At 38.5% G+C, this 27,400-nt stretch overlaps 1 protein-coding gene and 1 pseudogene across 12 annotated transcripts in view; one reads left to right on the top strand and one right to left on the bottom strand.

The window, feature by feature from the left end:
• Positions 1-27,400, bottom strand: part of INPP4B (inositol polyphosphate-4-phosphatase type II B) — a 1,031,775-nt gene that overhangs the window by 584,568 nt on the left and 419,807 nt on the right. The window lies entirely within an intron of this gene.
• On the top strand, positions 12,828-13,460 carry LOC149125012 (palmitoyltransferase ZDHHC6 pseudogene; annotated as a pseudogene).

The following is a 27,400-nucleotide window of genomic DNA, read 5'->3' as shown; positions in this document are numbered from 1 at the left end:
TATAGTTCTGGAGGTTCTAGCCAGAGCTATTAGGCAAGAAAAAGAAATTAAAGGGATACAAATTGGGAAGGAAGAACTCAAACTATCCCTCTTTGCAGATGATATGATTCTTTATTTAGGGGACCCAAAGAACTCTACTAAGAGACTATTGGAACTCATAGAAGATTTTGGCAAAGCAGCAGGGTATAAAATCAATGCACAAAAATCAACAGCCTTTGTATACACAGACAATACCATGGCTGAGGAAGAACTTCTAAGATCAATCCCATTCACAATAGCTACAAAAACAATCAAATACCTTGGAATAAACTTAACCAAGGACGTTAAAGATCTCTATGATGAAAATTACAAAACCTTAAAGAAAGAAATAGAAAGGATACCAAGAAATGGAAAAATCTTCCATCCTCATGGATTGGAAGAATCAGTATCATCAAAATGTCCATTCTCCCAAAAGCAATTTATAGATTCAATGCGATACCAATCAAGATACCGAAGACCTTCTTCTCAGATCTGGAAAAAATGATGCTGAAATTTATATGGAGAAGTGTCTGTACTGCAAAAGAAACAGGAGAGTGAAGAGGTAACCAACAGAATGGGAAAAATATTTGCAAACTTCACAACAGAAAAAGGGTTGATAACCAGAATCTATAAAGAAATCAAGAAACTCCACAACATCAAAACAAACAACCCACTTAAGAGATGGGCCAAGGACCTCAATAGACATTTTTCAAAAGAGGAAATCCCAATGGCCAATAGGCACATGGATCACTTGCCATCAGGTAAATGCAAATCAAAACCACAATGAGGTTTCACCTCACCCCGGTTAGAATGACTCACATTCAGAAATCAACTAACAACAGATGCTGGCTAGAATGTGGGGGAAAAAGGGACACTAATCCACTGTTGGTAGGAATGCTAACTGGTAAAGCCACTATGAAATCAGTTTGGAGATTCCTCAGAAACCTGAAGATAACCCTACCATTCAACCCAGCCATCCCACTCCTTGGAATTTACCCAAAGGAAATTAAATTGGCAAATAAAAGCTGTCTGCACCTCCATGTTTATTTCAGCTCAATTCACAATAGCTAAGACCTGGAATCAACCTACATGCCCATAAACAGAAGACTGGATAAAGAAATTATGGGATATGTACTCTATAGAATACTATACAGCAGTAAAAAAATGAAATCCAGTCATTTGCAACAAAATGGAGGAATCTGGAACACATCATGCTGAGTGAATTAAGCCAGTCCCAAAGGGACAAATATCATATGTTCTCCCTGATCCTTGACAACTAACTAAGCACCTAAAAGGAAACCTGTAGAAGTGAAATAGACACTATGAGAAACAATGACTTGATCAACCCTTGTCCTGACTGTCGAGTAACAACTTACTATTTTATTCCTTTTAGTATATTTTTTTCTACTTAATATCATTGGTTGAACTCTTTAATGAACACACAATTATTCTTAAGCATTTAAAATTAACTGAAAAGTGATCCCTGTTAAATATAAGAGTAGGAATAATAGAGGGAAGAGATGCACAGTTCGGCACATGCTCACTCAGACTTACCCCTATTAGTAGAGCTAGAAATGTGCCAGGGGGTTCCAATTCAATGCCATCTTTTTTTTTTTTTTTTTTTTTTTTTTTTTTTTTTTTTTTTTTTTTTGACAGGCAGAGTGGACAGTGAGAGAGAGAGACAGAAAGGTCTTCCTTTGCCGTTGGTTCACCCTCCAATGGCCACCGCGGCTGGCGCGCTGCGGCCGGCGCACCGTGCTGATCCGATGGCAGGAGCCAGGTACTTATCCTGGTCTCCCATGGGGTGCAGGGCCCAAGGACTTGGGCCATCCTCCACTGCCTTCCCGGGCCACAGCACAGAGCTGGCCTGGAAGAGGGGCAACCGGGACAGGATCCGGCGCCCCGACCGGAATTAGAACCTGGTGTGCCGGCGCCTCAAGGAGGATTAGCCTAGTGAGCCGCGGCACCGGCCTCAATGCCATCTTACTTGTTAAAGTGATCAGTTTAAGTTCATAATTGATCGAAAGTAAAGATAGGATTAAATGTCAAAGGGAGTGTGTAAATAAGACCACTGTCTTATTTATAAATTTATTTTTTTATTTTATTTTTATTTTATTTAGAAATAAAAATTATAAATTTATAAAATTTATTTATAAAAAGGGAAGAATGATCCTATGTGGTAAAAAGGATACATAGCAGACTCATAAAACGTTATTAAATAAAAGTTTACAAAAAAACAAACTATTTGGTAAATTCCTATACATTTTTAAATTCAACAACCTATTTCCAAATAACCCATGAATCAAACAGAAGTCACAATTTAAAAATTTTATATATTTGAATCAAAATAAAGTTACTAAACTAAGTATCAAAATATACTTGGAGAGAAGATACAGTATTAAATGCTTATAATAAATAAAAGAGTCTCAAATCTAAGCTTTCATTATATATCTAGGAAAAGTACTAATTAAATTTAAATAAGAAAAATAATGGATTAACAATTATAATAAATGTAATGAATATTTAGTTTCCAGAATATATTAAAATCAATAAGAAAGCATGAAACAACCCAATCAATATAAAAAGCTATTAAAAGCATAAACAGGTAATTCAGATATATTAAGTAAAATTGCCAAAAAAATATTAAGTGATTCTCAACTTCAGTAGTAATCAGGGAAATGGAAATTAAAACCCAATGAGATATAATCATACAACCATAATACGTAAAATTTTAGTCTTAAAACCTCAAATATTAGTGAAGATTTAGAATAATATAAATATTTATGTACTGCTAGAGCTCCAAATAGAGCAAAAATTAGATTGGTAATATCTAGTAAAGTTGAAGAGCAATGCCACTTCTAAGTTTATTTTCTTGAGGAAGTCTTGCAAATGAATATAAGGTGATAATTTGAAGAATTTCCCTAAGTAATCAAGTTCTAAAAGTATTGCAAACAGCTTAAATGTTCATTGATAAGAAAGTAGAAAAATATATTATTTACTCATTTTATACAGCTGTTAAAATTAGTGAATTCTCATTCTATATAGCAGCAAAAATTAATAAGCATTCATTTTGTAAAGCAACACAGAAAAATTGTTCAAAATATTGAAAAATGGAGAAGGAATGAGGAGGGGTAGAATGAAGCAAAGATAAAGGGATGGTAGTACATAAAGAAAAATTTGAAGCATATAAAACTGTACTGTTTATTTTCATTCATGGGCAAATATATATAATTTACAAATAAAGAGAGGTGCATGATAAACACTAAAATCAGAATAGCTGTGATGTTTGGAGAGCAAGATGGGCATGGGTGACCTAACCCTGGAGAACACAGTTGCCTTCAACTGTATGGGGAAAGTTTTATTAAACAGGGTGATAGATACAAAATATATACCATATTTTTCTTTTTTACTTGGATGTATTCAAAATACCTATTGTAAGTGTAAGTAACCAAAAAGAAGTAAAAAGTTGTATGTTGAGAGAAAATGGAAAGGAGTGATATAAGAGCTTTAAGAGGAAAAATTTTTGACCACCAGGTAAACAGTTACATCTGCATCTTGCTGCACCTGGAGACCACTATTTGTAGGGGTCTCAGTGCCCAGCAGCCTGGGAAAGTGGGATGGAATAATTGACATAGCATGGGGATTTTGCCTGATAGAGCAGTGAAAATCTGAAGCCCAAGATGTAGTACTAACTAAGTGACCAAGGGGCTGCTAGGCTGGATTGAGAAGTCATTCAAGAGGCAAGATGTCATAGAGTGTGAGGTGAGAGAAATATTCTAGTATAAGTGACGAGAACTGCAGGGTGCTGCCATGGGATAAGTAGTGCTGGTAGTCATCAGAGCCAGTAAGACAAAGAAATTATGCATGTAAGGTGTTAGATGAGTCATTTCCATAGAAACTGAAATTGCTCAGAGGGTAATAGTTAGGGCCTGGGGGGGGGGGGGGCAGGGAAAGACTACATTCCAAAGAGAAAAGTCTGCATTTATGAAGAATACCATAAATAGGTGTGGAAGAGCATTATAACTAGACTCTGTAATATTTTGTGAAAATATTTTTTTCATATTCTTTGAAAAGCACAGAGAGGAGAAAGAGTGGGTATGCATTTCTAAGATTTTTCAATATGCTAGTTCACTCCCCAAATCCCTATAGCAGCCAGGTCTGGGTCACCTGAAACCATGAGCCAACAACTCATTCTGAGTCTACCATGTGGATAGCAAAGACTCTGGTACTTGAGCTATCACCTGTCACCTTCCAGCATATGCATTAGCACAAGGCTGAAATCAGAAATGGAGCTGGTATTTGATCCCCAGGCAACCTGGTATGAATTGGGGGCATCCCAAGTAACATTCCAACTCCTGTACCAAACCCATCCCTCAAGATATCTTTAACCGTAAATGAGATCATAACAACTTAAGGGGTCTCCTGCAGTTCTAAGAAAGTGCTAACCCTGCATGTGGGATATGTGGTAGGTGGGCCATCTACATTAGGGTAGCAATATGGAATCAGTGCCATGTGAGAAAGCCAGCTTCTGTGAAATAAGATAGAGGAAACATTCTACAAAGTTAGAAGGTGAAATCTGCTTTTCATAGGAAGAGAAAACCACCCAGACATCAGGTAATATTTTAAAAGTGGGAAGACTGAGTTGTGGCTAACTAAGCCCATAGCAGAGGGGGAGGATACATAACAAGAAATGCTGGTCGCTTCAGTGTATCCAGCACGAAATGGTTTGTGGGTACAGTATCACAGACTATCCATGGGTTCTAAACGTACCTTTGGTTAAAGAGGTTTCCTGACCAGTGTAGGCTAAAGCCCAGGCAGGGAAGATTGGTGGCCCCATGATGCTACATGCCTGTCTCTATAGTTTTAGTTTCTAATGTTTTGATATGAAATGCTGAGTGAATTATGTCCTACCAATCGCAAAAAAGAAACAGAATGTCTAGTTTTGTTATGCTGATGATGTAGTCCTTTAATGGCTAAGTCACTACATTTGCTCATATCACAACAGTATTTTGGAAATTTATTCTGGTAAACCAGATATAATTCACAATGCCAAATTGTTTATCAAAATCTTCTAAACACCTAAGTTTTACAAGATAGTTTATTCAGGTGTTCTTTGGATATCCAAAATGCTATATAATCAATGAACAGGTAAAAGCAGGAATGTGATCCAAAGGGTGTTTTGCTTCTGCTTTCTCTGTTACTTTCCCCTAAAGGATATTTTGAAGACTACTATGACTCTAGATCAATAATATTAAATTTGCAATTAGGTCCCTGTACTCAGAAATAAGAATTTATTCTGATTTAACATCATTCAAAAGTAATGCTAGGATAAAAGTTTCAGTAAAAAAGGTATCACTTTGAGGAAAATGGTATAAATTGATAAATTTTGTATTTTACCTAAAAACACCATTGAGCATTATTTAAAGCTCAAAGACTCTCCAATCTTCTCACAGGGCTCCATGATCAGGCAGAGGATGAGTCCTGTCAGAGCAGCACATGAGCAAGCATAGGGCAGGAAATCAGATGCATCAGGAGACAACTGAATTCTCCAGGCCATGGTTTTGCACCAGTATTAAATTCCACAAAACCTTCTTTGTCACAAGAGTAATATATATGAAAATTGTCAGGGCTCCAGTTTTATCCAAAATTTTGAAGCAACCATTCCAGCTGCACACTAGCATTACAACTAGTTAGTGATGTTCTCAGCTTTACCACGAGGCAGCTGTATTGACATGAGACAGATAAGGAAGACCTACAGATCCTGAAAGATCAAACAGTAACAGTCTTAAAAGGTACAGCCTCTCAAAACATGGTCCCTGACCACTCACAGCAGCATCTGCCTTACATAAAAGGTGTAGTGGAACCCAAAACCTTAAGCCACATGCCAGATCTACTAAATTAGAAAATGTCTTTTTAACAAAGACTTTTCCATGCACATTTAAGTTCAAGGAGTATCACAATAAAGCATAGAAGATCCCCCAGTTTTCAGGATCATAAATTACAAGAGCTAATAGAGAATTATGTGAGATAAAAAGCCAGTATGGGCTAAAGGCTCTTGTAACTTAATCAGACTTTCTTGAGTAATAACAGGAGCTATCATACATTCTGGCCTGGGCTTCAGTCTCTCAAGCTACTGCTTCATGTCCCAGCATCATTTCTGCCAACCTGTCCAGGATCTCTTAGACGCCATTGACACTTGCCTACCTCTCACTCACCTTTAAATTGGCCATCTTGTGATTGACTTTTGTCATTATCCAGCCCTGATACAACCTTGCCTCTGTCATACCATTGTCCCTGACATACTTGCTCTCCTCAGTGGCAGCTCTGCAGCCTGATGCTTGGCAGTTTGTTCTGTTCTTAGCAAGGACTGACAAAGGTACCTCTGAGGGTAAACAGAGCCAGTTCATGGCATATAAAATTTTGGAATGTGCTATGGTACCGAAGGACGGTTAGATGTCAGATCACAATAAATATCAGTGTCTTACTATTAAACCAGGATCATCTGTAATTTACTAAAAATCTTTGGACTGGGTTTTGGGGGCACACAGCAGTTCAGCACATAGCAATTCAAATTGTGACACATGGAAATAGGGAGGGAAGAGAGACCTAGACAATAGATACAATCAATTCCATAAAATATCATTGACTAGGCTGTAACACGTCCTTTTAATCCTTGGAAATAGCAAACCAAAAGGGGCTCTACCAATATCCACATCCAACTTCCCCAAATTCTATTTCTACTACTGTTTTTGAAATGCATTTTAGCCAAGAGTAGTCACAATTTCCAAGAATATTTATGTGCCTTTCTGTATTGTCACTATAAACATCTATCTTTATTATTTTTTTAATTGTTTTTTAATTAAATATAAATTTCCAAAGTACAGTTTATGAATTACAATGGCTCCCTCATATAATTCCCTCCCACTCGCACCCCTCCCATCTCCCACTCCCTCTCCCATTCCATTCACATCAAGATTCATTTTCAATTATCTTTATAGACAGAAGATCGATTCAGTATATATTAAGTAAAGATTTCATCAGTTTGCACCCACACAGAAACACAAAATGTAAAATACTGTTTCAGTACTAGTTATTGCATTACTTCACATTGGACAACACATTAAGGACAGATCCCACGTGAGAAGTAAGTACACAGTGACTCCTGTTGTTGACTTAACAATTTGACACTCTTGTTTATGGTGCCAGTAATCTCCCTAGGCTCCAGTCATGAATTGCCAAGGCTATGGAAGCCTTTTGAGTTTGCCGACTTCAATCTTATTCCGAAAGGGTCATAGTCAAAGTGGAAGTTCTCTCCTCCCTTCAGAGAAAGGTACCTCCTTCCTTGATGGCCCCGTTATTTCCACTGGGATCTCACTGGCAGAGATCTTCCATTTAGTTCTTTTTTTTTTTTTTTCAGAGTGTCTTGGCTTTCCATGCCTAAAATACTCTCATGGGCTCTTTAGTCAGATCCAAGTGCCTTGTATCCCTTTAATTTCTTTTTCTTGCCTAATAGCTCTGGCTAAAACTTCCAGAACTATATTGAATAGCAGTGGTGAAAGTGGGCATCCCTGTCTGGTACCAGATCTCAGTGGAAATGCTTCCAACTTTTCCCCATTCAATAGGATGTTGGCCATGGATTTTTCATGAATTGCTTTGATTGTATTGAGGAATGTTCCTTCCATACCCAGTTTGCTTAGAGTTTTCATCATGAAAGGGTGTTGTATTTTATCAAATGCTTCTCTGCATCTATTGAGATAACCATATGGTTTTTCTTCTGCAGTCTGTTAATGTGGTGTATCACATTGATTGATTTGCGCACATTAAACCATCCCTGCATACCAGGGATAAATCCCACTTGGTCTGGGTGGATGATCTTTCTGATGTGTTCTTGCATTCTGTTGGCGAGAATTTTATTGAGGATTTTTGCATCTATGTTCGTCAGGGATATTGGTCTGTAATTCTCTTTCAATGCTGCATCTTTTTCCGGCTTAGGAATTAAGGTGATGCTGGCTTCATAGAAAGAATTTGGGAGGGTTCCCTCTTTTTTGATTGTTCTGAATAGTTTGAGAAGAATTGGAGTTAGTTTTTCTTTAAATGTCTGGTAGAATTCAGCAGTGAATCCATCTGGTCCTGGGCTTTTCTTTGTTGGGAGGGCCTTTATTACTGTTTCAATTTCTGTCTCAGTTATGGGTCTGTTTAGGTTTTCTATGTCTTCCTGGTTCAATTTACGTGGGTTGCATGTGTCCAGGAATCTATCCATTTCTGATAGGTTTCCCTGTTTGCTGGCATACAAGTCCTTGTAGTAATTTCTGATGATTCTTTTTATTTCTGTGGTGTCTGTTGTTATGTTTCCTTTTTCATCTCTGATTTTATTGATTTGGGTCTTTTCTTTTTTAGTTAGTTGGGCCAATGGGGTGTCAATTTTATTTTTTCAAAAAACCAGCTCTTCATTTGGCTGATTTTTTGTAATTTTTTTTTGGATTCAATCCTGTTGATTTCTTCTCTGATTTTAATTATTTATCTTCTCCTACTAGATTTGGGTCTGGTTTGCTGCAGATTTTCTAGATCCTTGAGATGAATTGAAAGTTCATCTATTTGGTGCCTTTCCAATTTCTTGATGTAGGCACCTATTGCTATAAACTTTCCTCTTAACACTGCTTTTGCTGTATCCCATAAGTTTTGGTATGTTGTGCTGTTATCTTCATTTACTTCCAGAAAATTTTGATTTCTCTTTTACTTTCTTCTATGACCTGTAGATTCCCGACAATATTTTTTAGATTTCTAATTTCCTCTTCTTTTCTTTGGTTTGACTGTATACTTTCCTGTTCTCTTTCTTCTAAGTCCGATATTCTCTCTTCTGCTTCACCCATTCTGTTTTTAAGGCTCTCTAATGTGTTTGTCATTTGATCTATTGAATTCTTCATTTCATTATGATTTCTCGTCACTATCACAGTTTCATGTTCCACTAGTTGCTTCATTTTGATTCCTTCTTAATATTTCATTTTCACGAGATTTTCTATCCTGGCCAGTAAGGATTTCTGTAGTTCAAGAATTTGTTTTTGAGAACTTCTTAATGTTCTTATCAATTTTTTGAGATCCACTTCTTGCATTTCTTCTACCTCGCCATCTTCATAATCTTGAATTGGGGTGTCTTTTTCATTTTGGGGCGTTGTAGTGTCTTGCTTGTTCTTGTTACCTCAGTTTCTGCGTTTGTTTGGCATTGTGGAGATATTCTTCGATTTCTTTGTTGTGGTGTTTTTTTTTCTCATTATACTATGACTCTAGATTAAGTGGACTGTCTGCTTTTGATGGAGCCTTAGAGGCTTGAGATGGATGTGGCCTGAGAGCTCTGTTTGGTTCCTCAGGGTTAAGGGTGTGCCAAAGGTGACACTCCCAGGTTAGGCGTGGTAAATCTCTTTCTTTTTTTGATTCAAAAGGGAAGTAATTCCGCACAGCTGAGCAGAATTGAGGTAGTTAGCAGGCGAATGATATACCCACAGGAGCCAGAGATTGGAAGCTCTTTCCCAAGGACCACACAGGGAATATGTTCTGCCCTCAGTGTGGGCTCAAATTCTCCTGCAGTCTCCCACTGGGTTGCCAAGGTTACCAAATTGTAGCATCTCTGGAAAGTACTCGTGTGCATTCCGTGAGTTCTCTCCCCCACCGTCTCTTTTTTCACAGTCTCAGTTCAGTAGCACCACACATTCACTAGGTCCTAATCTCCTGTTATTTCACCTCCTGCCCCCAGAGTCAGGTTTTTCTGCTAGGCTCAGGGCCGTTTCAGATCTGAGGTTGCCCTGCTTATGACGTATGTCCAAAATGGCGCCTGCTCTTTGTCTTGCTCGCCTTTGAGAGGTGAGCGGAGAGAGAGAAACTTGTGTCTGTATTGGTCACTTTTTTTTTTTTCCTCTCTCTTCTAGTTAGCCTGGTGAACTTTTCCCCATGGGGTTTCAAGCCTCGTACCCTCTAGTCTCCTCTTTCCGCTTGCCTGCCGGTGTCTTGGGCTATTGAGCTTCGGCTCACCCTGCGTTCCAGCGCTGGTGTGTTGAGTCTGCCCCTGGTGTCCCAAACTGTGGGCTCCCACGCTCTCCATGCAGTTCCACTGTGAATCACTAGTTCTGGAAGAGTTTCCTCTGCTGTTTCTTCCCCTGTTCTTCCTTGAACCTGCAGTATCTCCACTTTTATTAAACTCTCTCTTCCTGGACTATCAGTGTGCTCCCTTCCTATTCTGCCATCTTGCCACTCTCTTCTGCATCTATCTTTATAACAAATTTATAAAATCACTCCAGCTAGGCAGGTTAAAAATTGAAGATTAAAAATTGCTCCAGAATATACTTATTAACTGGAGAAACCTGGATGTAACCCTGTCTCTTATTCCAGAACATCTTGTGTACCGTATTTGCCAATCACTTTTGAATTCTAACACACAAATGTTTTTAAACTTGCATTATCCCATGAGAAAAAAATAGGGCAGAGGAACAGAAAGAGAAGAGGAAGGTTTGAAAGACATTTCTCTTATATTTCCTGTTATTCTCAAAAATAAACACCCCTGGAAAATCAATAGCTTAACAATACAGCTTTTAATGTCCAAATACCACCACCTATAAGCACAAAAGAGAAAGGACACAATACACAATTTTATGATCCTATTTAAAATGTCTGCCTGAGATATACCATATCTCCGGTCATTTCACGGAATTGTGATGTGAATATGCTTTCGGTCAACAAGCCAGCATGAAAAACATCAAGAATAAAAATTCAAAATCAATGATGTTTGAAAATGCAGTCTAATGTTTGAATACATCCAATTCTCCAGACCCTGCTACCCAGCATTCTGAATACTTAACAAAGGGATTATACACATTTGCTTCTTTGAATCATAACTCTCTTTTGGAGATCAAAACCAAGTCAAGAAATAATCCCAAATCACACTGATTAAACAAATGATTGTGGAAGCCAGCAAAATCCTGACATTTAATAGGATAGTAAACAAGACAGAGTCCTCAGTTTTTTTTTTTTTTTTTTTTTTTTTTTTTTTTTTTTTTGACAGGCAGAGTGGACAGTGAGAGAGAAAGACAGAGAGAAAGGTCTTCCTTTGCCGTTGGTTCACCCTCCAATGGCCGCTGCGGCCAGCGCGCTGCGGCCGGCGCACCACGCTGATCCGATGGCAGGAGCCAGGAGCCAGGTGCTTTTCCTGGTCTCCCATGGGGTGCAGGGCCCAAGCACCTGGGCCATCCTCCACTGCACTCCCTGGCCACAGCAGAGAGCTGGCCTGGAAGAGGGGCAACCGGGACAGAATCCGGCGCCCCGACCGGGAATAGAACCCGCTGTGCCGGCGCCGCAAGGCGGAGGATTAGCCTAGTGAGCCGCGGCGCCGGCCAAGTCCTCAGTTTAACAATGAAAATGTGCTTTTAGTTCATTGTAATTCAGTTTGTTTCCCATGTGTTTCAAAGCAGGGTAAGAACAATGTTGGTCTCCACTGTATAGGGAGTAAAAGGAAAGATGGAACAGTGGCAAAGGAACTGATGAGAAGACACATGTCAGATCACTGCGGACCCACACTCCAGCAAACAAGATTTGTTTTCTGATCATCCTTAACTGAGATGCCCATGGCAGAATTATCTAAGAGAGAGAAAATTTGTTTTTGTTGGGTTTACTATATACTCGAAATGTGATGGCTACAAAGCAGGCACCCGGAACCAAACTAAGATTGGGTTGCAAACCAACATCTGGACTTTAGTTAAGATAAAGAGCTCTGTGGGCTTAACAGTTAAAAGGGCATAATCTGTATACATATCTCATAATTTGAATCATGGCAATTAAGGAACAGACATGGACTTCTGGCACATGGAAATCTGTGCACAGGAAATCTGTAATTCCACAGAAGGAGAAAGGCATTCTTTCTCACTAAAAAGGGGACATTTTTCAGTTACCAAGTTTAAAAATCTCCAAGAATTAAAGAGATTGTGTCACTGGGGCCCCATTATAACCTGTGATGATATAACAAGATTTCTATGATGGCCTTAACACTGTGATGTGGTACCAGCCCTTACACTTGGAGGAAGTGTAAATTTCATCATACTGATAAATTGAACTATCAGCGATTCTTTGCAATTACTTCAATGTCATGTCTGTAAGTATTGGCTCTGTTCCTCTGGGGCGAAAACTGGAAGATTATCAGGACTTCATGTATCTTCAGTATTGTAAAGTCTGTCAAGCATACAAGGCAAGGTGCTACATATCCTATCACTGCTTAAAGTGTAACAGGTATGTGATCAAGGTGGGCCACCACCATCCTTGGATCAAAAACTGTTGTGGCTTCTTCCTACACTCACACACACATGCACACACACACACAGAGACACAGGTTTGCATTATTTACGTGTGTGTGTATGAAGTAGCCACAACAGATTTGTGTGTGTGTGTGTGTGTGTGTGTATAACTTTTAGCACCACCGGGTTGTATCTATACTTTTGTATTTAACATTTATTTGAATGGCAAAGTGACAGAAAGAGAGGGAAAAGAGAAAGAGAGAGCTATATACTCCAAATGGCCACAAGAATCAGGGCTGAGCCATATCAAATCCAGAAGCCAGAACTCCATCTGCTTTCCCACAAGTGTAGAAGGAACCCAACTGCTTTGGGCCATCATTTGCTGCCTCCCAGATGCATTAGCAGGAAGCTGGATCAGAAGCGGAGGACCCAGACTCAATCAGAGTCCCTCCAATATGAGACTTGGGTGTCCCAGAAGCTTCTCTGTCTGCTGTGCCACAACACCTGCCCCCCACATTTGTCTGGACTATCTACAATATGTACATGCAGAATTACAATCAGCTCTCCTTTTGGTGGAACACAGTGACAGCTGATATGAGTGCAGCCCAGAAAGTTCATCTTCCAGTTGCATTAGCTGCATTTGTCGCCACCTTATTTGCCTTAGGATTAGCTTTAGGATCAACCATAGCTACTGGGGAGGCTGAAAATGATTTTTAGAAACAAAACCTCTATTAAATCATGGATTGAGAAGAATGCTAAAGATCAAATTAAATATTAACAAGTAGAAGAAGTCTTGGTTTTTCTCTATGATAGGAAAAAGAGATGGAAGAACTTTAAATAGGTATGTACTATGTCAGAGCCCTGAAGATGATAGATTGGAGGCATAATATGAGAGGCTGTTCCCAGGACATCTTAATAGAACAGTTGAAGCAAGCACCAAACAAGAGAGCCAGAGTGTTCACAATAAAGTAATAGAAGATTATGACTGTGCTTGCTGCCCTTTGAATAAAGGAATAAAAACCTACTCACAAGACCCTGAACTGAAGAGCCTTGAACACAGCTACAAAAAGGGAGTTCATCTCATCCATAAGAAATTTAAGATATTGATTGTAGTGAGGTAGACATATTGATGATTCCTTTGTAGTAGATGTTTCAAGAATAAAAGGGTGAAGGGCCAGCATAGTGGTGTAATGGGTTAAGCCACCACCTGTGATGTCAACATCCCATACAGTTGCTGGTTCTAGTCCTGGCTGCTTAACTTTTGATCCAACTCCCTGCTAATGTGTCTGGGAAGGCAGCAGAAGATGGCCCAAGTCCCTGGGCTCCTGTACCCACATGGGAGACCCAGAAGAAGCTCCTGGCTCGAGGCTTTGGCCTGTCCCCACCATGGCTGGTGCAGTCATTTTGGGAGTGAACCAGCAGATGGAGGATTCTCTGTCCCTCCCTCTTCCTCTGTGACCTGCTTTCAAATAAAAATGAATCTTTAAAATAAGTAAATAAATAAATATAAATAAATAAAGGTGATCCCCTAGAAATTGTGTGGGAAAATGTCCCTGTGGTGCTGAAACATATGGAACCCCAGATAGCAAGGAGGAAAATAGATGACCACTGCTAAATTGAAATTATTCTGTATGTCTGCTTCCTTATTCTAAAATTGTACATATTAGTAAAGATTTGTGCAGTGAGCTAACTCTGGTTAAGGTGTTCTTTTCCTCAAAGATAATCTTGCACCATGATTTATGTTTATTGCCATTTTGAAATGGAGAAGTCTTTCTGCAAATGCCTTTGAATTTCTCTCCCTTGTCACCTCCTCTGCTTTTCCCTAGAAGGAAAACCATTTTATAGAAGGGAGTCAATTACACTTTACCCAGGGTTTTTAAAAAATTAATTAATTTTCAAGTAGGTGGGGGAGAGAGAGGGAGAGGGAGAGGAGTGAGACAGACAGAAATATTTTTGATTTGTTGATTCACCCTCTAAATGCCCACAATAGCCAGGGCAGGGCCAGGTAGAAATCAGGAGCCCAGAACTCCATGCTGATCTCCCATATGGGAGGCGGATGTCCAAGTACTTAGGCCATCTTCTGCTGCCTTCCAAGGACCACTGTCATGGAGCTGGACTGGAACCAGTGTAGCCTGGACTCAAATCTGCATTCTAATGTGGGATGCCAGAATCACATGTAGCAACTTAACCTGCTGTGCCACAATGCCTGACAGTACACTAGGATGTAGTTCTCCATTTGCTATAAGTATTGTCATTGGATGCTTTTATTTCCCCCTCCATTGATATTTCTCATATGATATTCTAGACACTACAGGTTCAATTCAAGCTCAAATTTTACCTGTCTTTTAATAATGCAGATTCTATCGAATCAAATAAATATCAAAGGATGTTCTGTATAAAAAAAGAGGGAGGCTCTGTCAATCTTTGCGACTAAGCACCTTGATTCCCAGAACCCAGATGGCAATAGATCTGAACCAGAATTGGAATTGCTCCTGACAGTGACCAGAAGTCCTGAGGGGGAGCACACGGACCAGTAATAGGGTCCCAGTAACTCCGCCCAGCTCATGAGGGGGGCTACAAAACTGAAAGCATCTAAGAATTACACAGCAGAGGGAGTGGATAAGGGGAGGGTTGCTGGTGGGAGGGACGTTATGGGGGGGAAGCCATTGTAATCCATATTCTGTACTTTGGAAATTTATATTCATTAAATAAAAGTTAAAAAAAGAATTACACAGCAGAGACAGGAAAACAAGCTTGATATGACCACAGTCTATGATACTCTATGGCAACTTCTCCTTTATAAATATTTCATGTGACACTTTGGACATTGAATCTCTAATAAACACATGTAAAACTTTGAGCCTCAATTAGACTTCAAAAAAAAGTATCATATAGAAAAGTCTGAAATAATGTAACACAACAGTTATATAGCAGCTTGTGAGATGTGTAGGGACTTAAATGTCTTTCTCTGTCATCTTATGAATAAATAAGGACAAGAATTTATTGTTCACACTTAAGATGACCAGTTTTGGGGCCAGCATCCCAAGGCCAGTATCCCATATGCAAGTGCTGATTGGACGCCCAGTTACTCTTCTTCCAATCCAGCTTCCTGGTAGTGCACCTGAGAAAGCAGCAGATGATAGCCCAAGTATATAGGCCCTGGACACCCATATGGGAGACCCAGATTGAGTTCTTGGCTTCTGGCTTTAGCCTGGCCTAATCCTGGTTGTTGTAGCCATCTGGGGGATTGAATCAGAGGGTGGAAGATCTTGAGTGAGCTCTCTTGCTCGCTCACTCTCTCTTCTCTCTCATCCTGTCTCTTCCTCTCTGTGATGTTCTGCCTTACACATAATTCAGTCTTTTAAAAAATGACAGGCTTCTTTTTCTGACACTTTTCTTCAAACAAACAATATTAAAAATCGGATGGTTCTTAGAGTCCACCTCCCTTCCTTCTGTCTCAAAGAGCAGACGAGTGTAGAGAAGATAGTAATTTGGCTAGAAGGTGACAGCTTTTTTCAGATATATTAAAGAAACAGAATATGAAGAAGCGTGCCCACAACAGGGTCAGATGCTTCAAATTCTTATGAACAGAGCCCCCCACACATAGACCTGAGACCAGTTAATATCATCTGCTAGAGCAAAAATAAATCTGAAGCTTTGATTATGTCCTCAGGCTATTTCTAATACAGACATCATCAGAAGTTATTAATTTGCAGAGCTGATTGAATTGCTTATGATGATACATTTCAGGCTCAAATTAGTGTTGACTAAATTATCCACAGTTTCTGATGATGGATTACTCATTTTCTTTTGAAATTTTAAATTTCAAAGTAAGACAGATACCAAATTTAATTAAAATTTTTATCTTCTGCTTTTTATGATGACAGGCAAGGAAAATGTATATATATGATTATTATAATTTCACTTTAGCTCTCCAGAGATATTCATAAAGAGCCTGAGGTTATCTACAGGAATATAATATGGCATAGCTAAGTTTTCTCATTCCTACTGCCTACTGCATACAGATAATACATCTTATTTTCACTATAAGAAATTCTTATTCCCTAATATGTGCATACACATTCTCCATTAAAATATTTATTCAATAAGACTGCTTAACATTGATAGACTTAGAGCAACTGATGTGTATTGTAAGAAAAAAAAACAGAACAGTAAAATTGAATTGCCAAACTTTGAGCAAAATATCTACAAGAACTAAGATGAAAGGTAAAGTTTTAGACTGTTGCTCCACCTGGAAATTCACCTAATATTTCTTTGGTACATCATACAAAGCTAGAGAAAATTCAAATTATGGACTGGTCTAAAGAATCTGTAACATTAGTTGATCTTCTGTGATTAGCTGGAGTGTTGAAGGCCTACCACCAAAGGCAGCAGGAGATGGGAGCTCAAATTTTATGTGAAAGTATGTCATTAGTTTGTGCCAGAATACTGAATTAAACAACACGTGCAGATTTCCTTCTTTCTTTCCTATAAACACCTTTGGTCCTAGATGTAAGGAGAAATGAGGAAAGGGACTACCATAACCATTAATTCATGTGCTCTGCATTTATTGGACACCAACTATATAGAGTGCACATTATGTCCTTGCCATTATACACACAACTCTACACACCTTCCTATAAACTCATGCCCCTGCACTTTTTGCCATTTAAAATTCCCTCTTTTCGCCCTGGCAAACTATTCTGAGAAGTTCTTTGCTAGTTTTGTGCCCTTGCATAGCAAGTTAACAAACTTGCCTTTGTTTGACTATTTATTGTTTTGCTGGAATCTTTTCGTTTGTTCTTTTCTGCTATGCACAGGTGGATCCTTTTTACGTGGCACTTATCATCACAGTAATTCAGCAACAGAGAGGATGTAGCAAAGTGATAAACCAACTAATTGTTGACACAGATTCCCTAAGCACCTCCACATAACTGGGACCTTAGTAAATTTACTTAACCACACTGTCCCTTAGTTTCCTAGGCAATGAGAAAATGGTAATACCTGTCAAATAAATAGCAGAGAGATTTAATAAATTTACATATGCAAAGCTTTAAAGTATTCCATTTTTTTTAGCCACAATAGGCCAAGGCAACCAAAGAATATGTCCCTCATGACTAGGAACAAACATAAAATGCAATCTAAGGATTTTGAAAAATAAAAGAACACAGAACAATGTTAGAAGTTAAAATTCAGAAAGTTAACCATATGAGGTGATATTTTTTCTTCCATATTTTCTCATTTTTAAAAATATGAGGACAGCTTCCATTTTTGACATGTGTCATAAAACAAACTGATAAATTGAAAGGAATTGAAACTGTATAAAGCATATTCTGAGACCACAATGCTCTTAAACTAGAATTCAGCAATAAAAAGTTGGAAAATACAAATATGTAGAACAAAGCAAAATGCCCATATCAAATTTGTGGGATGTAGCTAAATTAGTGCTTATAGAAAAATAGAAAGTGCTTATGTTAGAAATTTCAAGTAAATGATCTAAGCTTCCATTTTAGAAAACTAGAAAAAATACATTAAACTGAAAGCAAGCAGAAGTAATTAAAAGAAATAATGAAATCGATCAAGTTGAAAATTAAAACAGAGAAATTAATGAAATCAAAAGCTAATTCTTAAAAGACCAATAAAGTTGTTAAACCCTACACAGACTGACTAATAAATAAAAGACATAAATTACTAATATCAAGAATATAAGAGGTGACAGCACTACAAACCATATTAGATGATTCTGTTTATGTAAAGTATGCAGAGGAGACAAATCTCTGGTGACAAAAAGTAGTTAAGTGGTTGCTTAGGGACAGAGAGGTTGAGGAGAAATTGTGCTACAGGCTAAGGGATGCAGGGTTTCTTCCTGAGAAAATTTAAATGTTCCAAAATTTTGATAGATGCAGAACTCTGTGAATTTACTGAAAATGATAGACTTATATAAGTTAAATGACTAGACTGTATGGTATGTGAATTATGTCTCAGCCAAAACTGTTTGAAAAAATAAGAAAGAAGTGAGCATTGTGGTATAGTGGCTAAGGCACCGCTTGGGACACCATCGTCCTGTATCAGAATAACTGGGTTTGAATTCCAGCACTGCTCCTGATTCCAGGTTCCTGCTGATGCGCACCTTGGGAGGCAGCAAATGACAACTCAAGTAATCCTGTCCTTGCCACCTATTGGAGACCTACAGTGAGTTCCTGGATACTGGCTTCAGCCTGGCCCAGCTCTGACTATTGCACACAGATGAGAGATCTATATCTTTTATTCTCTGCCTTTTAAATAAAATTATCTTAAAAATAAGTTTATTCTAGTTGTGTAATACAAGGGTAGTATGTGAAAATCAATTGCATACTTATAAACCATTAGTGAAAAATAAGAACTGAAATTTCAGAAAACAAATCACATATAACACCAAAAAATCGCATTTTAAGAATAGATAAAAATGTATATAGAATCTGTGTGCTGTAATAAAAACATCTAAGAAAGAAATCAAGGGGCCAGCATTGTGGCATAGTGGGTAAAGCGACCTACTGTGACACTGGCATCCTACATGGGAACTGGTTTGATTCTCAGATGCTCCACTTCTGATCCTGGTCCCAGCTAATCTCCTGGGAAAGCAGCAGAAGATGACTCAAGTGTTTGGGCCCCTGCCACCCACGTGGGAGACCTGGATGGATCTCCTGGCTCCCAATTTCATCTTGCTCAGCACTGGCCATAGTGGGGGTGTGAGCCAGTGGATGGAAGATCTGTCTGTTTCCTTCTCTCTTTTAAAATAAATGAACACATTTCTTTAAAAAAAGAAATCAAATAAGACCTATCTAAACAGTTATTTCTTGCTCATAGATTACAAAACTCATTACTGCTAAGATGTTGACTTTCTTGAGAGTGACCTATACAATCAGTATAATTATAATCTAAGCAAGATTACTGTTGGTATCAACAGGAAATTAATCCTAAAATGTATAATGAAAGATAAAGGAAATAGAACAGTCAAAACAAGTTTGAAAAAGTAGAAGAAAAAGTAGAGACCTCATACTACCTAATATAAAATATAGTAAGACTGGAAAAAGTATAGATACCCCAAAAAATTAAAACAGAAATAACAGAGAAAAACATGTTTACATACATGGTAAACTAAGTTTTGCAAACATTGAGAAGATGCAAAGGCAATTCACTGTAGAAAAAGAAATATTTTGAACGAAATAGTGCTAAAACAATTGAATATTCAGGTGCAAATAGCAAGAATAAACACACATCTTATATTTTATTAATTAACTCAATATTGATCAACTTCAACATATAAACTATGAAACTTCTAGACCAAAATGTAGGAGACAATCCTATTGATCTTTGCAGAGATTTCTTGATTGATACAAAGGTATAACTCATGAAACAATAAATTTGACTTTATGAAAATTAAAATCTTTAGAGCTGGAGCTAAGACGGCCACTAAGTAAGAAGCTCCAGTAAACACCTCTTGACAGAGGCACCAGCGTGAACAGCTATACGCACACCAAATCACCTTCATAAGAACTCCAGAAGCCAGGAGAGACCTCATGCCTTGTCTTGTTATAAGCCTAAGAAAGTCACACTGAAGAAGGCAAGAAGGGAAGAGTGTCTCCCCTCCTCCAGTTCCAAGGAGCACTGGTGTGGAGAGATGCCTCCTGTTTGAGATAGGGAGACTGAATTGAATCCAGTGTCAGGTCCGGGGCAAAAAAATTCTTCAGTTCAGCTGAGCCCACAAGCCCCTGCCCCCACATCCATGTCTTGCATATTTGGAGCTTCCATAGCTAGGTGGCTTCTGTGACCCCCTCCCCGAACCACCTGCAGAAAGCAAATCTCCAGCCCTGCAAAAGGACTAGAAGGCACTCAGGAAAAAATCTTGGATCTCAAAGCTGGGCCTACCATGCCAAGATTCAACACCCAGTTAAGCCTAAAAGCCTCTACCACCCAGCTGATGCTGGGAAACTGAGCCTTGGGATTTTCCTGGCATCAGGCAAATACCTGTGCTCTGTCGGGTCAGACTCCTTTCAGTGTGCGTCACTGTGAGCTTCAGGTGGACCAGTAGGGCTCTCCTGAGAGTGTTGGGCCCAGAGACTGTAAGTCCCACGTATGACCATCCTGGGGCCAATCTCAACAGCCAAAGGGTTGTTTTTATCACTCACCCTCAACCTTAAACAAACAGCAAAGGACCAAAGGACTGTTTCTTAGAAATCAGTGCGAGGCTGGAAAAGGCCAAAGTGGATCAGATTCCAGTGGTTTCCATCCCAAGTCTGATGCCTATGGATGGAGTCTGTGGACTTCCCCCATTGTTAGTCAGAGACCAGCACCTTGGTTAGAGAGACTTATTTTGCTGGGTAGCACCACCAAACCCTTGCTGGCCTGTTGTGCATTCCCTAGGTGACTCCCCTAGGGCCTGCCTGAGTAGCTGAGTAGCTGCCCCTTTGATCCCTCCTAAAACACAGCAAGCAAGGAATCACAGGTCTTTCTTTGAACTTCATACCTGGATGGTAAAGACCAGCATTGAGCAGATTCTGATAGTTCCTGTTCCAGGCCAGTGCCTTCATAAAGAGACTCCAGACTTATTTCAGTGCCCCTAATTGAGTTCCACAGTCTGGGCTGAGTAGTCTGCCCAAGCCAGCAGCAACAGTAGTTGAAAGGTTCAGCAGCATGCAATGAGTTTCCCTCTTCAGCAGTCAGACAATAACCCACTTCAGTAGCAAAGTAGGCTGCACAGAATTTCTCAAAAGACAGTCACAAATGAAGGCAGATTAGGAAAACTAGTCCTACATCACACAGATAATGTCATACTCCAGGGAGTATCAGGAACATCCAGGGAACCATGGACTCACCTAAAGTCAAGATAAAGTGCTAGAAACCAAACATCTAAAACTGAGATTTGAAAATGCTCGGATGAAAATTTCAAAATAGCTGTTTTAAAAAAACTAAAAGACTTTCCAAGAGAGCACAGAAATGATTCAATATTCTAACAGAGATTTGATAGAGATTTGGAAGTAATTAAACAACTGCAAGCAGAAATCCTTCAACTGAAAAATATACTAAGCAAAATTAAAAATGCAACAGAAGGCATCAGTAGCAGAATAGATCAAACATAAGGGAGAATCAGTGAGCTTGAAGATAAAAATCAAGAGGAATGAAGAAAATTTACAGAAAATATAGGGCAGCATGAAAACAGCAAACATTCAAGTTACTTGAGTGTCAAAGGAGTAGACATCGTATTCAAAAAGATAATTACAGAAAACTTCCCAAATCTAGAGAAAGATACAAGTATCCTGGCACAGGTCTACCTAAGGCATATTATACTTGAGTTCTCCAAGGGTAAAGATAAAAAGAGTATTTTCAAAGCTGTAAGAAAAAAATGACATAAAGTACTCCCAATTTCCTGTTTGCATACTTCTCAGCAGATACCTGCATGCCAGGAGGGAGGGACTGAGACTTTTACTGTACTAAAGGGAGCCAAGAACATTATTTCCAGCAAAGCTATCCTTCAGATATGTATTCCCAGGGAAACAAAAAATCTACCACCACCAGACCTGCATTGCAAGAAACATTAGAATGTTAAAGCAAGTGCTGCAAAGTTAAAGAAAGGGATACTAACAAGTAAGAAGAAAATATCAAAACATAGAAAATTCACAGGTGAAAAATCTGGAAAAATTCAGAATGCCCTGATATTGTAAATATGATGAAAAAATCATTCATACATAGCATTTCTATGAATGTGAAGACTAAAAAAAGATTACTACACTAAAATATTAAGTTATAAGTAATACAGAAATATACCAAATATAAAAGTTCAATATTTTGAGAAATGTAGCACAAACACAAAAATGCTCTTTTTTTTTTAATTTTTGACAGGCAGAGTGGACAGTGAGAGAAACAGAGAGAAAGGTCTTCCTTTACCGTTGGTTCACCCTCCAATGGCCGCTGTGGCTGGTGCGCTGCGGCCAGCGCACCGTGCTGATCCGAAGCCAGGAGCCAGGTACTTATCCTGGTCTCCCATGCGGGTGCAGGGCCCAAGCACTTGGGCCATCCTCCACTGCCCTTCCGGGCTACAGCAGAGAGCTGGCCTGGAAGAGGGGCAACCGGGACAGAAGCCGGTGCCCCGACCGGGACTAGAACCCGGTGTGCCGGCGCCGCAGGTGGAGGATTAGCCTATTGAGCCACGGCGCTGGCCAAAAATGTTCTTAATTAGAAATTCTTATAACTTTTGGTTTTCTATTTGTTTCTTTTCCTATTTTTATAATCAATGTTATCATTTCAAGATAGCTTATTATAGCAAAAATAAGTTTCTTTGTAAACCTTGAGATAAATATATATAGCAAAACCAAAACATACATAGTTACAAAAAATAGTCAGCAAGGAGTCAAAATACACCCCTCGGGAAAATCACTGAACCACAAATGAAGACTGAAATTTAAGGACAAGGAAAGAAAGGGATTATGATAACAATGCAAGATTCAACAAGGCAGTAATATGATCTTACCTATCAATAATTACCTTAAATATCAATGGACTAAAATCTCCAACTAAACCACATACAATCACTGAATAAATAAATTTTAAAGAACAAAATTTTATGCTGCTTAAAAGCAACTCACTTCACCTATAAAATCACATACAGATTCAAAATCAAAGGATGGAACAATGTATTCTATGCATTTAGAGCCCAAGGTAAAGCAGGATAAAATAGAAAAAAATAGATCTTAAGCCAAAAGCAGTGAAATGAGACCAGGAAAGTCTTTAATTTATGATAAAGCATTCAATACAGCAAGAGGTTATAACACATATAAATATGTATGTACCCAATATTGAAGCACTCAAATATGTAAGGCAAAGTTTGATGGACCTTAAAGGAGAGAGAGCTTCCAATACAATAATAAGGGATTTTAATATATCAATATCAAAATGGGCAGATCAATTAGACAGAAAATCAAAGAAGAAACAGCAGAGTTCAATTGCACCTTAGATCTACATAACTTTCCAACCAACAGCTTCAAAAAACACATTCTTCTCAATAGCATGTGGGACAATTTCCAGGATAGCTCAATGGTAGGTCACAAAACGAGTCTTAAAAAATTTGAAAGAAGAGAAACCACATCAAGTATCTCTTCTGATCACAGTGCAATATAAATAGAAATCAAAAACAAGAAAAGTGTTGTAAAGTGAACCAATGAATGGAAATGAAACAATTTATTTATGAGGAACAGATGAATCAGGAAGAAAGTATTAAAATTCTTGAAAAGAACCAAAATGGAAAAATATCATAACAAAACTTAATGGAACACTGCAAAAGCAGTACTAAGAGTGAAGTTTATACAAGCACACACACACACACGCACACGTAACAGAAAAGTTGGGCCAGTGCTGTAGTACAGCATGTTAAGTCACTGTATGCTTTGCTGGCAACCCATGTCCGAGTACCAGTTTGAGTCCTGGGTGCTCTGCTTCCAATCCAGCTCCCCAGTAACGCTCCAGAGAAGACAGCTGAGGATGGTCTAAGTATCCAAACCCTTGCCACCCACATGGGATACCTTGATGGAGTTCTGGGCTCCTGGATTCAGTCTTGCCCAGCCCTGATCATTCTGAGCATTTAGGGAGTGTACTACTTGTTGGAAGATCTCTCTCTCTCTCTCCCCCTCCCCGCCCTTACTCCTTCCCTCCCTCCCTCTCTTTTTCTGTCTTTCAAACAAAGAAATAATAAACCTTTAAAAAGGCCTTAAATAAACAGTTTATTACTATATCTGAAGGAACTAGAGAAACAAGAAACAAATCAAATTTGGATTTGGTAGAAAGAAATAATAAATCCCAGAACACAAATAAATGATGTAGAGACTAAAAGAATACAAGAAATCAATAATATGAAGAGTTTGTTTTTTGGAATGGTGGACAAAACTGATAAAGCCATCTGTAGGCTAATAAAAAAAGCACAAGAAATTTTAAGCATATACAATTAGAGATGAAAATAGAGATATTATCACAGACATCACAAAAATTTTAAAAGATTATTAGAGATTACTAAGAGCAACATATTTAATTAAAAAATGGACAAATTCTTGGACACATACACTTTACCCAGATTGAGGAAGCAGAATATCTAAACAGACTAATAATGACTAGTGAGATTAATCAGTTATAAAAATCTCCCACCAAATAAAGGCCAGGACTAAGATGGCTTCATTGTTGAATTTTCACTGCTGAATTACATCAAACATTTAAATAGGAATTAACACTCACTCTTTTTTTTTTATTGACAGGCAGAGTGGACAGTGAGAGAGAGAGAGAGACAGAGAGAAAGGTCTTCCTTTTCTGACGGTTCACCCCGCAATGGCCGCTGCGGCCTGCACACCGCGCTGATCCAAAGCCAGGAGCCAGGTGCTTCTCTTGGTCTCCCATGCGGGGGGCCCAAGGACTTGGGCCATCCTCCACTGTACTCCTGGGCCACAGCAGAGAGCTGGACAGGAAGAGGAGCGACTGGGACAGAATCCGGCACCCTGACCAGGACTAGAACGCAGGGTACCGGCGCCACAGGGGGAGGATTAGCTTATTGAGCCGCAGTGCCCGCCAACACTCACTCTTAAAGTGTTCCAAAAAAGCAGAAGAGAAGGGGATTCTTCCAAATTCATTCTACAAGGCAAGTCTCATCTTGATACAAGTACCAGAAAAGGACACAACTTAGAAAATAAAGCCACAGGCTAATTTTCTTGATAAAAATAGATGCAAAAGTTTTCAACAATATACTAGCAAATAAAATCCAACAGCTCATTCAAAAGATCATTCATTGTGACCAAGCGGAATTAATTTCTAGGATGAAAGGATGGTTCAACAAACCAATAAGTGTGATAAACCATATCAAAAGAATGAAGGACAGAAATCATATGATCATCTCAGTAGATGTAGAAAAGGCATCTGATAAAATTAAATATCTCTTCATGATATTTAAAACTCTGAGCAAATTATGTATACAAGGAACATGATAAAGGCCAAATATAATAAGACAAAAAGCTATTTTCCCATATTGAATGGGAAAATTTAAAGGCTTTCTCTCTAAGATAAGGAGTAAGCAAGGGTACCCACTTTCACCCTTTTATTCAACATAGTACTGGATCTCCTAGATAGAGCAATTATGCAAGAGAAAGAAGTTAAGGGCATTTAAATTGGAAAGGAGAATGTCAAACTCTCTGCAGATGACATCGGTTTATATCTAGAAAATCTGAAAGTCTCCATCAAAGAGCTGTTATAATTAATGAACAAATCCAGTAAAGTTGCAGGATGGAAAGTCAATGTACAAAAATCATTAGCATTGTTGTATACCAAAAGTGAATCATTTGAAAAAGAAATCAAGAACGCAACCCCATTTTTAGTAGCTACAAAACATTATAGAGCTGGAACCATAGTTAACCAAAGTTGTGACAGATCTCTCCAGTGAAAACTACAAATCACAAATTACTGAAAGAAAGTGAAGAAGACACAAAGAAATGAAAACACAGCCAGTGCTTACGAACTGTAGGAGTCACTATCATTAAAGTGTGCATACTGTCCCAAGAAATTTACAGATTCAGTGCAATTGCAAAGAAAATCCCAATGACTTTTTCACAGAATTAGAAAAAACACTGCTAAAATATGTGTGGATCACAAAAGATCCAAATTGCCAAAGCAATTTTGACCAAAAAGCATAAAGGAGGCACTATACTATGTGATGTTAATATATACATATATACAAAGTTATGCTAATTAAAAGCATGATATTGACATAAAAACAAATTCACAGAACAATGGAACAGAACAGAGAAACAGAGACCCCAGTAGTAAACCCACACAGCTACAGCCAACTGTTCTTTCAGAGAGGTGCTAAGAATATGTGTTGTAAAAAGCTTTGTCTTTTAAATAAATGGTGTTGGGAAAGTTAGGTATCTACATGCAGAATAATCAAACTATTGCCCTTTCAGTCACTGCTTACAAAAATCAGCTCAGATGTGTTAAAGACCTAAATGTGAAACCTGAAATTTTGAGACTATTAGAAGAAATAAAAGAAAAAAATAGACAAATGGGACTTTTCTTAAAGTGAGGAGCTTTTGAACAGCAAAGGAAACAAACAACTTAGCAAAAACACAACCAACTGAATGGGAGAAAATATTTGCAAGCTACATATCTGACAAGATGATATCTGATACGAATTTCAGAGATTGCTACACCATAAAAGGACTTACATAAGAGGAGGACCAAGAAGGAAAAGAGAGGGAAAACAAGGGAGAAAGAATAGAAAGGCAATATGGAAGAGAACACTGAAAATGCAAGCCAAGACAGTAAGATAAAAATGTCAAAATACACAAACAATAGCAAATTAGAAAATCCAGAGGGAATAGTGCGCAAAGAAGCAATAGGTAGTGAGTGGTTATGCTATCATTGAATGAAATAAACATTTGGGATCTGGATGTTTGGCATCAGGAAAATAAGGCCCGGGCTAGCACACTTTGGGTTATTTTTTTCCTAGCACGGTTAGTTCATAGTTTCACTGAATCAACAATGTATTAATTGAGAATCTATCATTCCTAGTAGCATGCAAAGTGCAATGAGTAAGTTAGAAATCATGTTATAATGTCTCTAAAGTGGAATTTTCAATCTGGATGTGTCCAGAAAACCAGCGAGGAAGAATGCAAGGAGGAATGAACAACGTCTTGCCATTAATAATAAAGACATTTTTAGACACTCTGGCAAAAGATCTCTGTGAGTGAGATCCCAGTGGAAAGAACAGGTCTTCAAAGAAGGAGGTACCTTTCTCTGAAGGGAGGAGAGAACCTCCACTTTGACTATGACCTTGTCTAAACAAGATAAGAATCGGAGAACTCAGAGGGCTTCCATAGCCTTGGAAACTCATGACTGGAGCATAGGGAGATTACTGATGCCATAGACAGGAGTGTCAATTGGTAAAGTCAACAACAGGAGTCACTGTGCACTTACTCCTCATGTAGGATCTCTGTCCTTAATGTGCTGTGCATTGAGATTTAATGCTATAACGAGTACTCAAACAATATATTTCACTTTGTGTTTCTAAGGGGGTGTAAACTGTTGAAATCTTTACTTAATGC

This window comes from Oryctolagus cuniculus, chromosome 8 (assembly GCF_051225735.1).
Source record: "Oryctolagus cuniculus isolate XC-2025 breed Fujian yellow rabbit chromosome 8, ASM5122573v1, whole genome shotgun sequence".
Taxonomy (NCBI): Eukaryota; Metazoa; Chordata; class Mammalia; order Lagomorpha; family Leporidae; genus Oryctolagus; species Oryctolagus cuniculus.
This window is presented reverse-complemented; position numbering and strand designations above follow the sequence as displayed.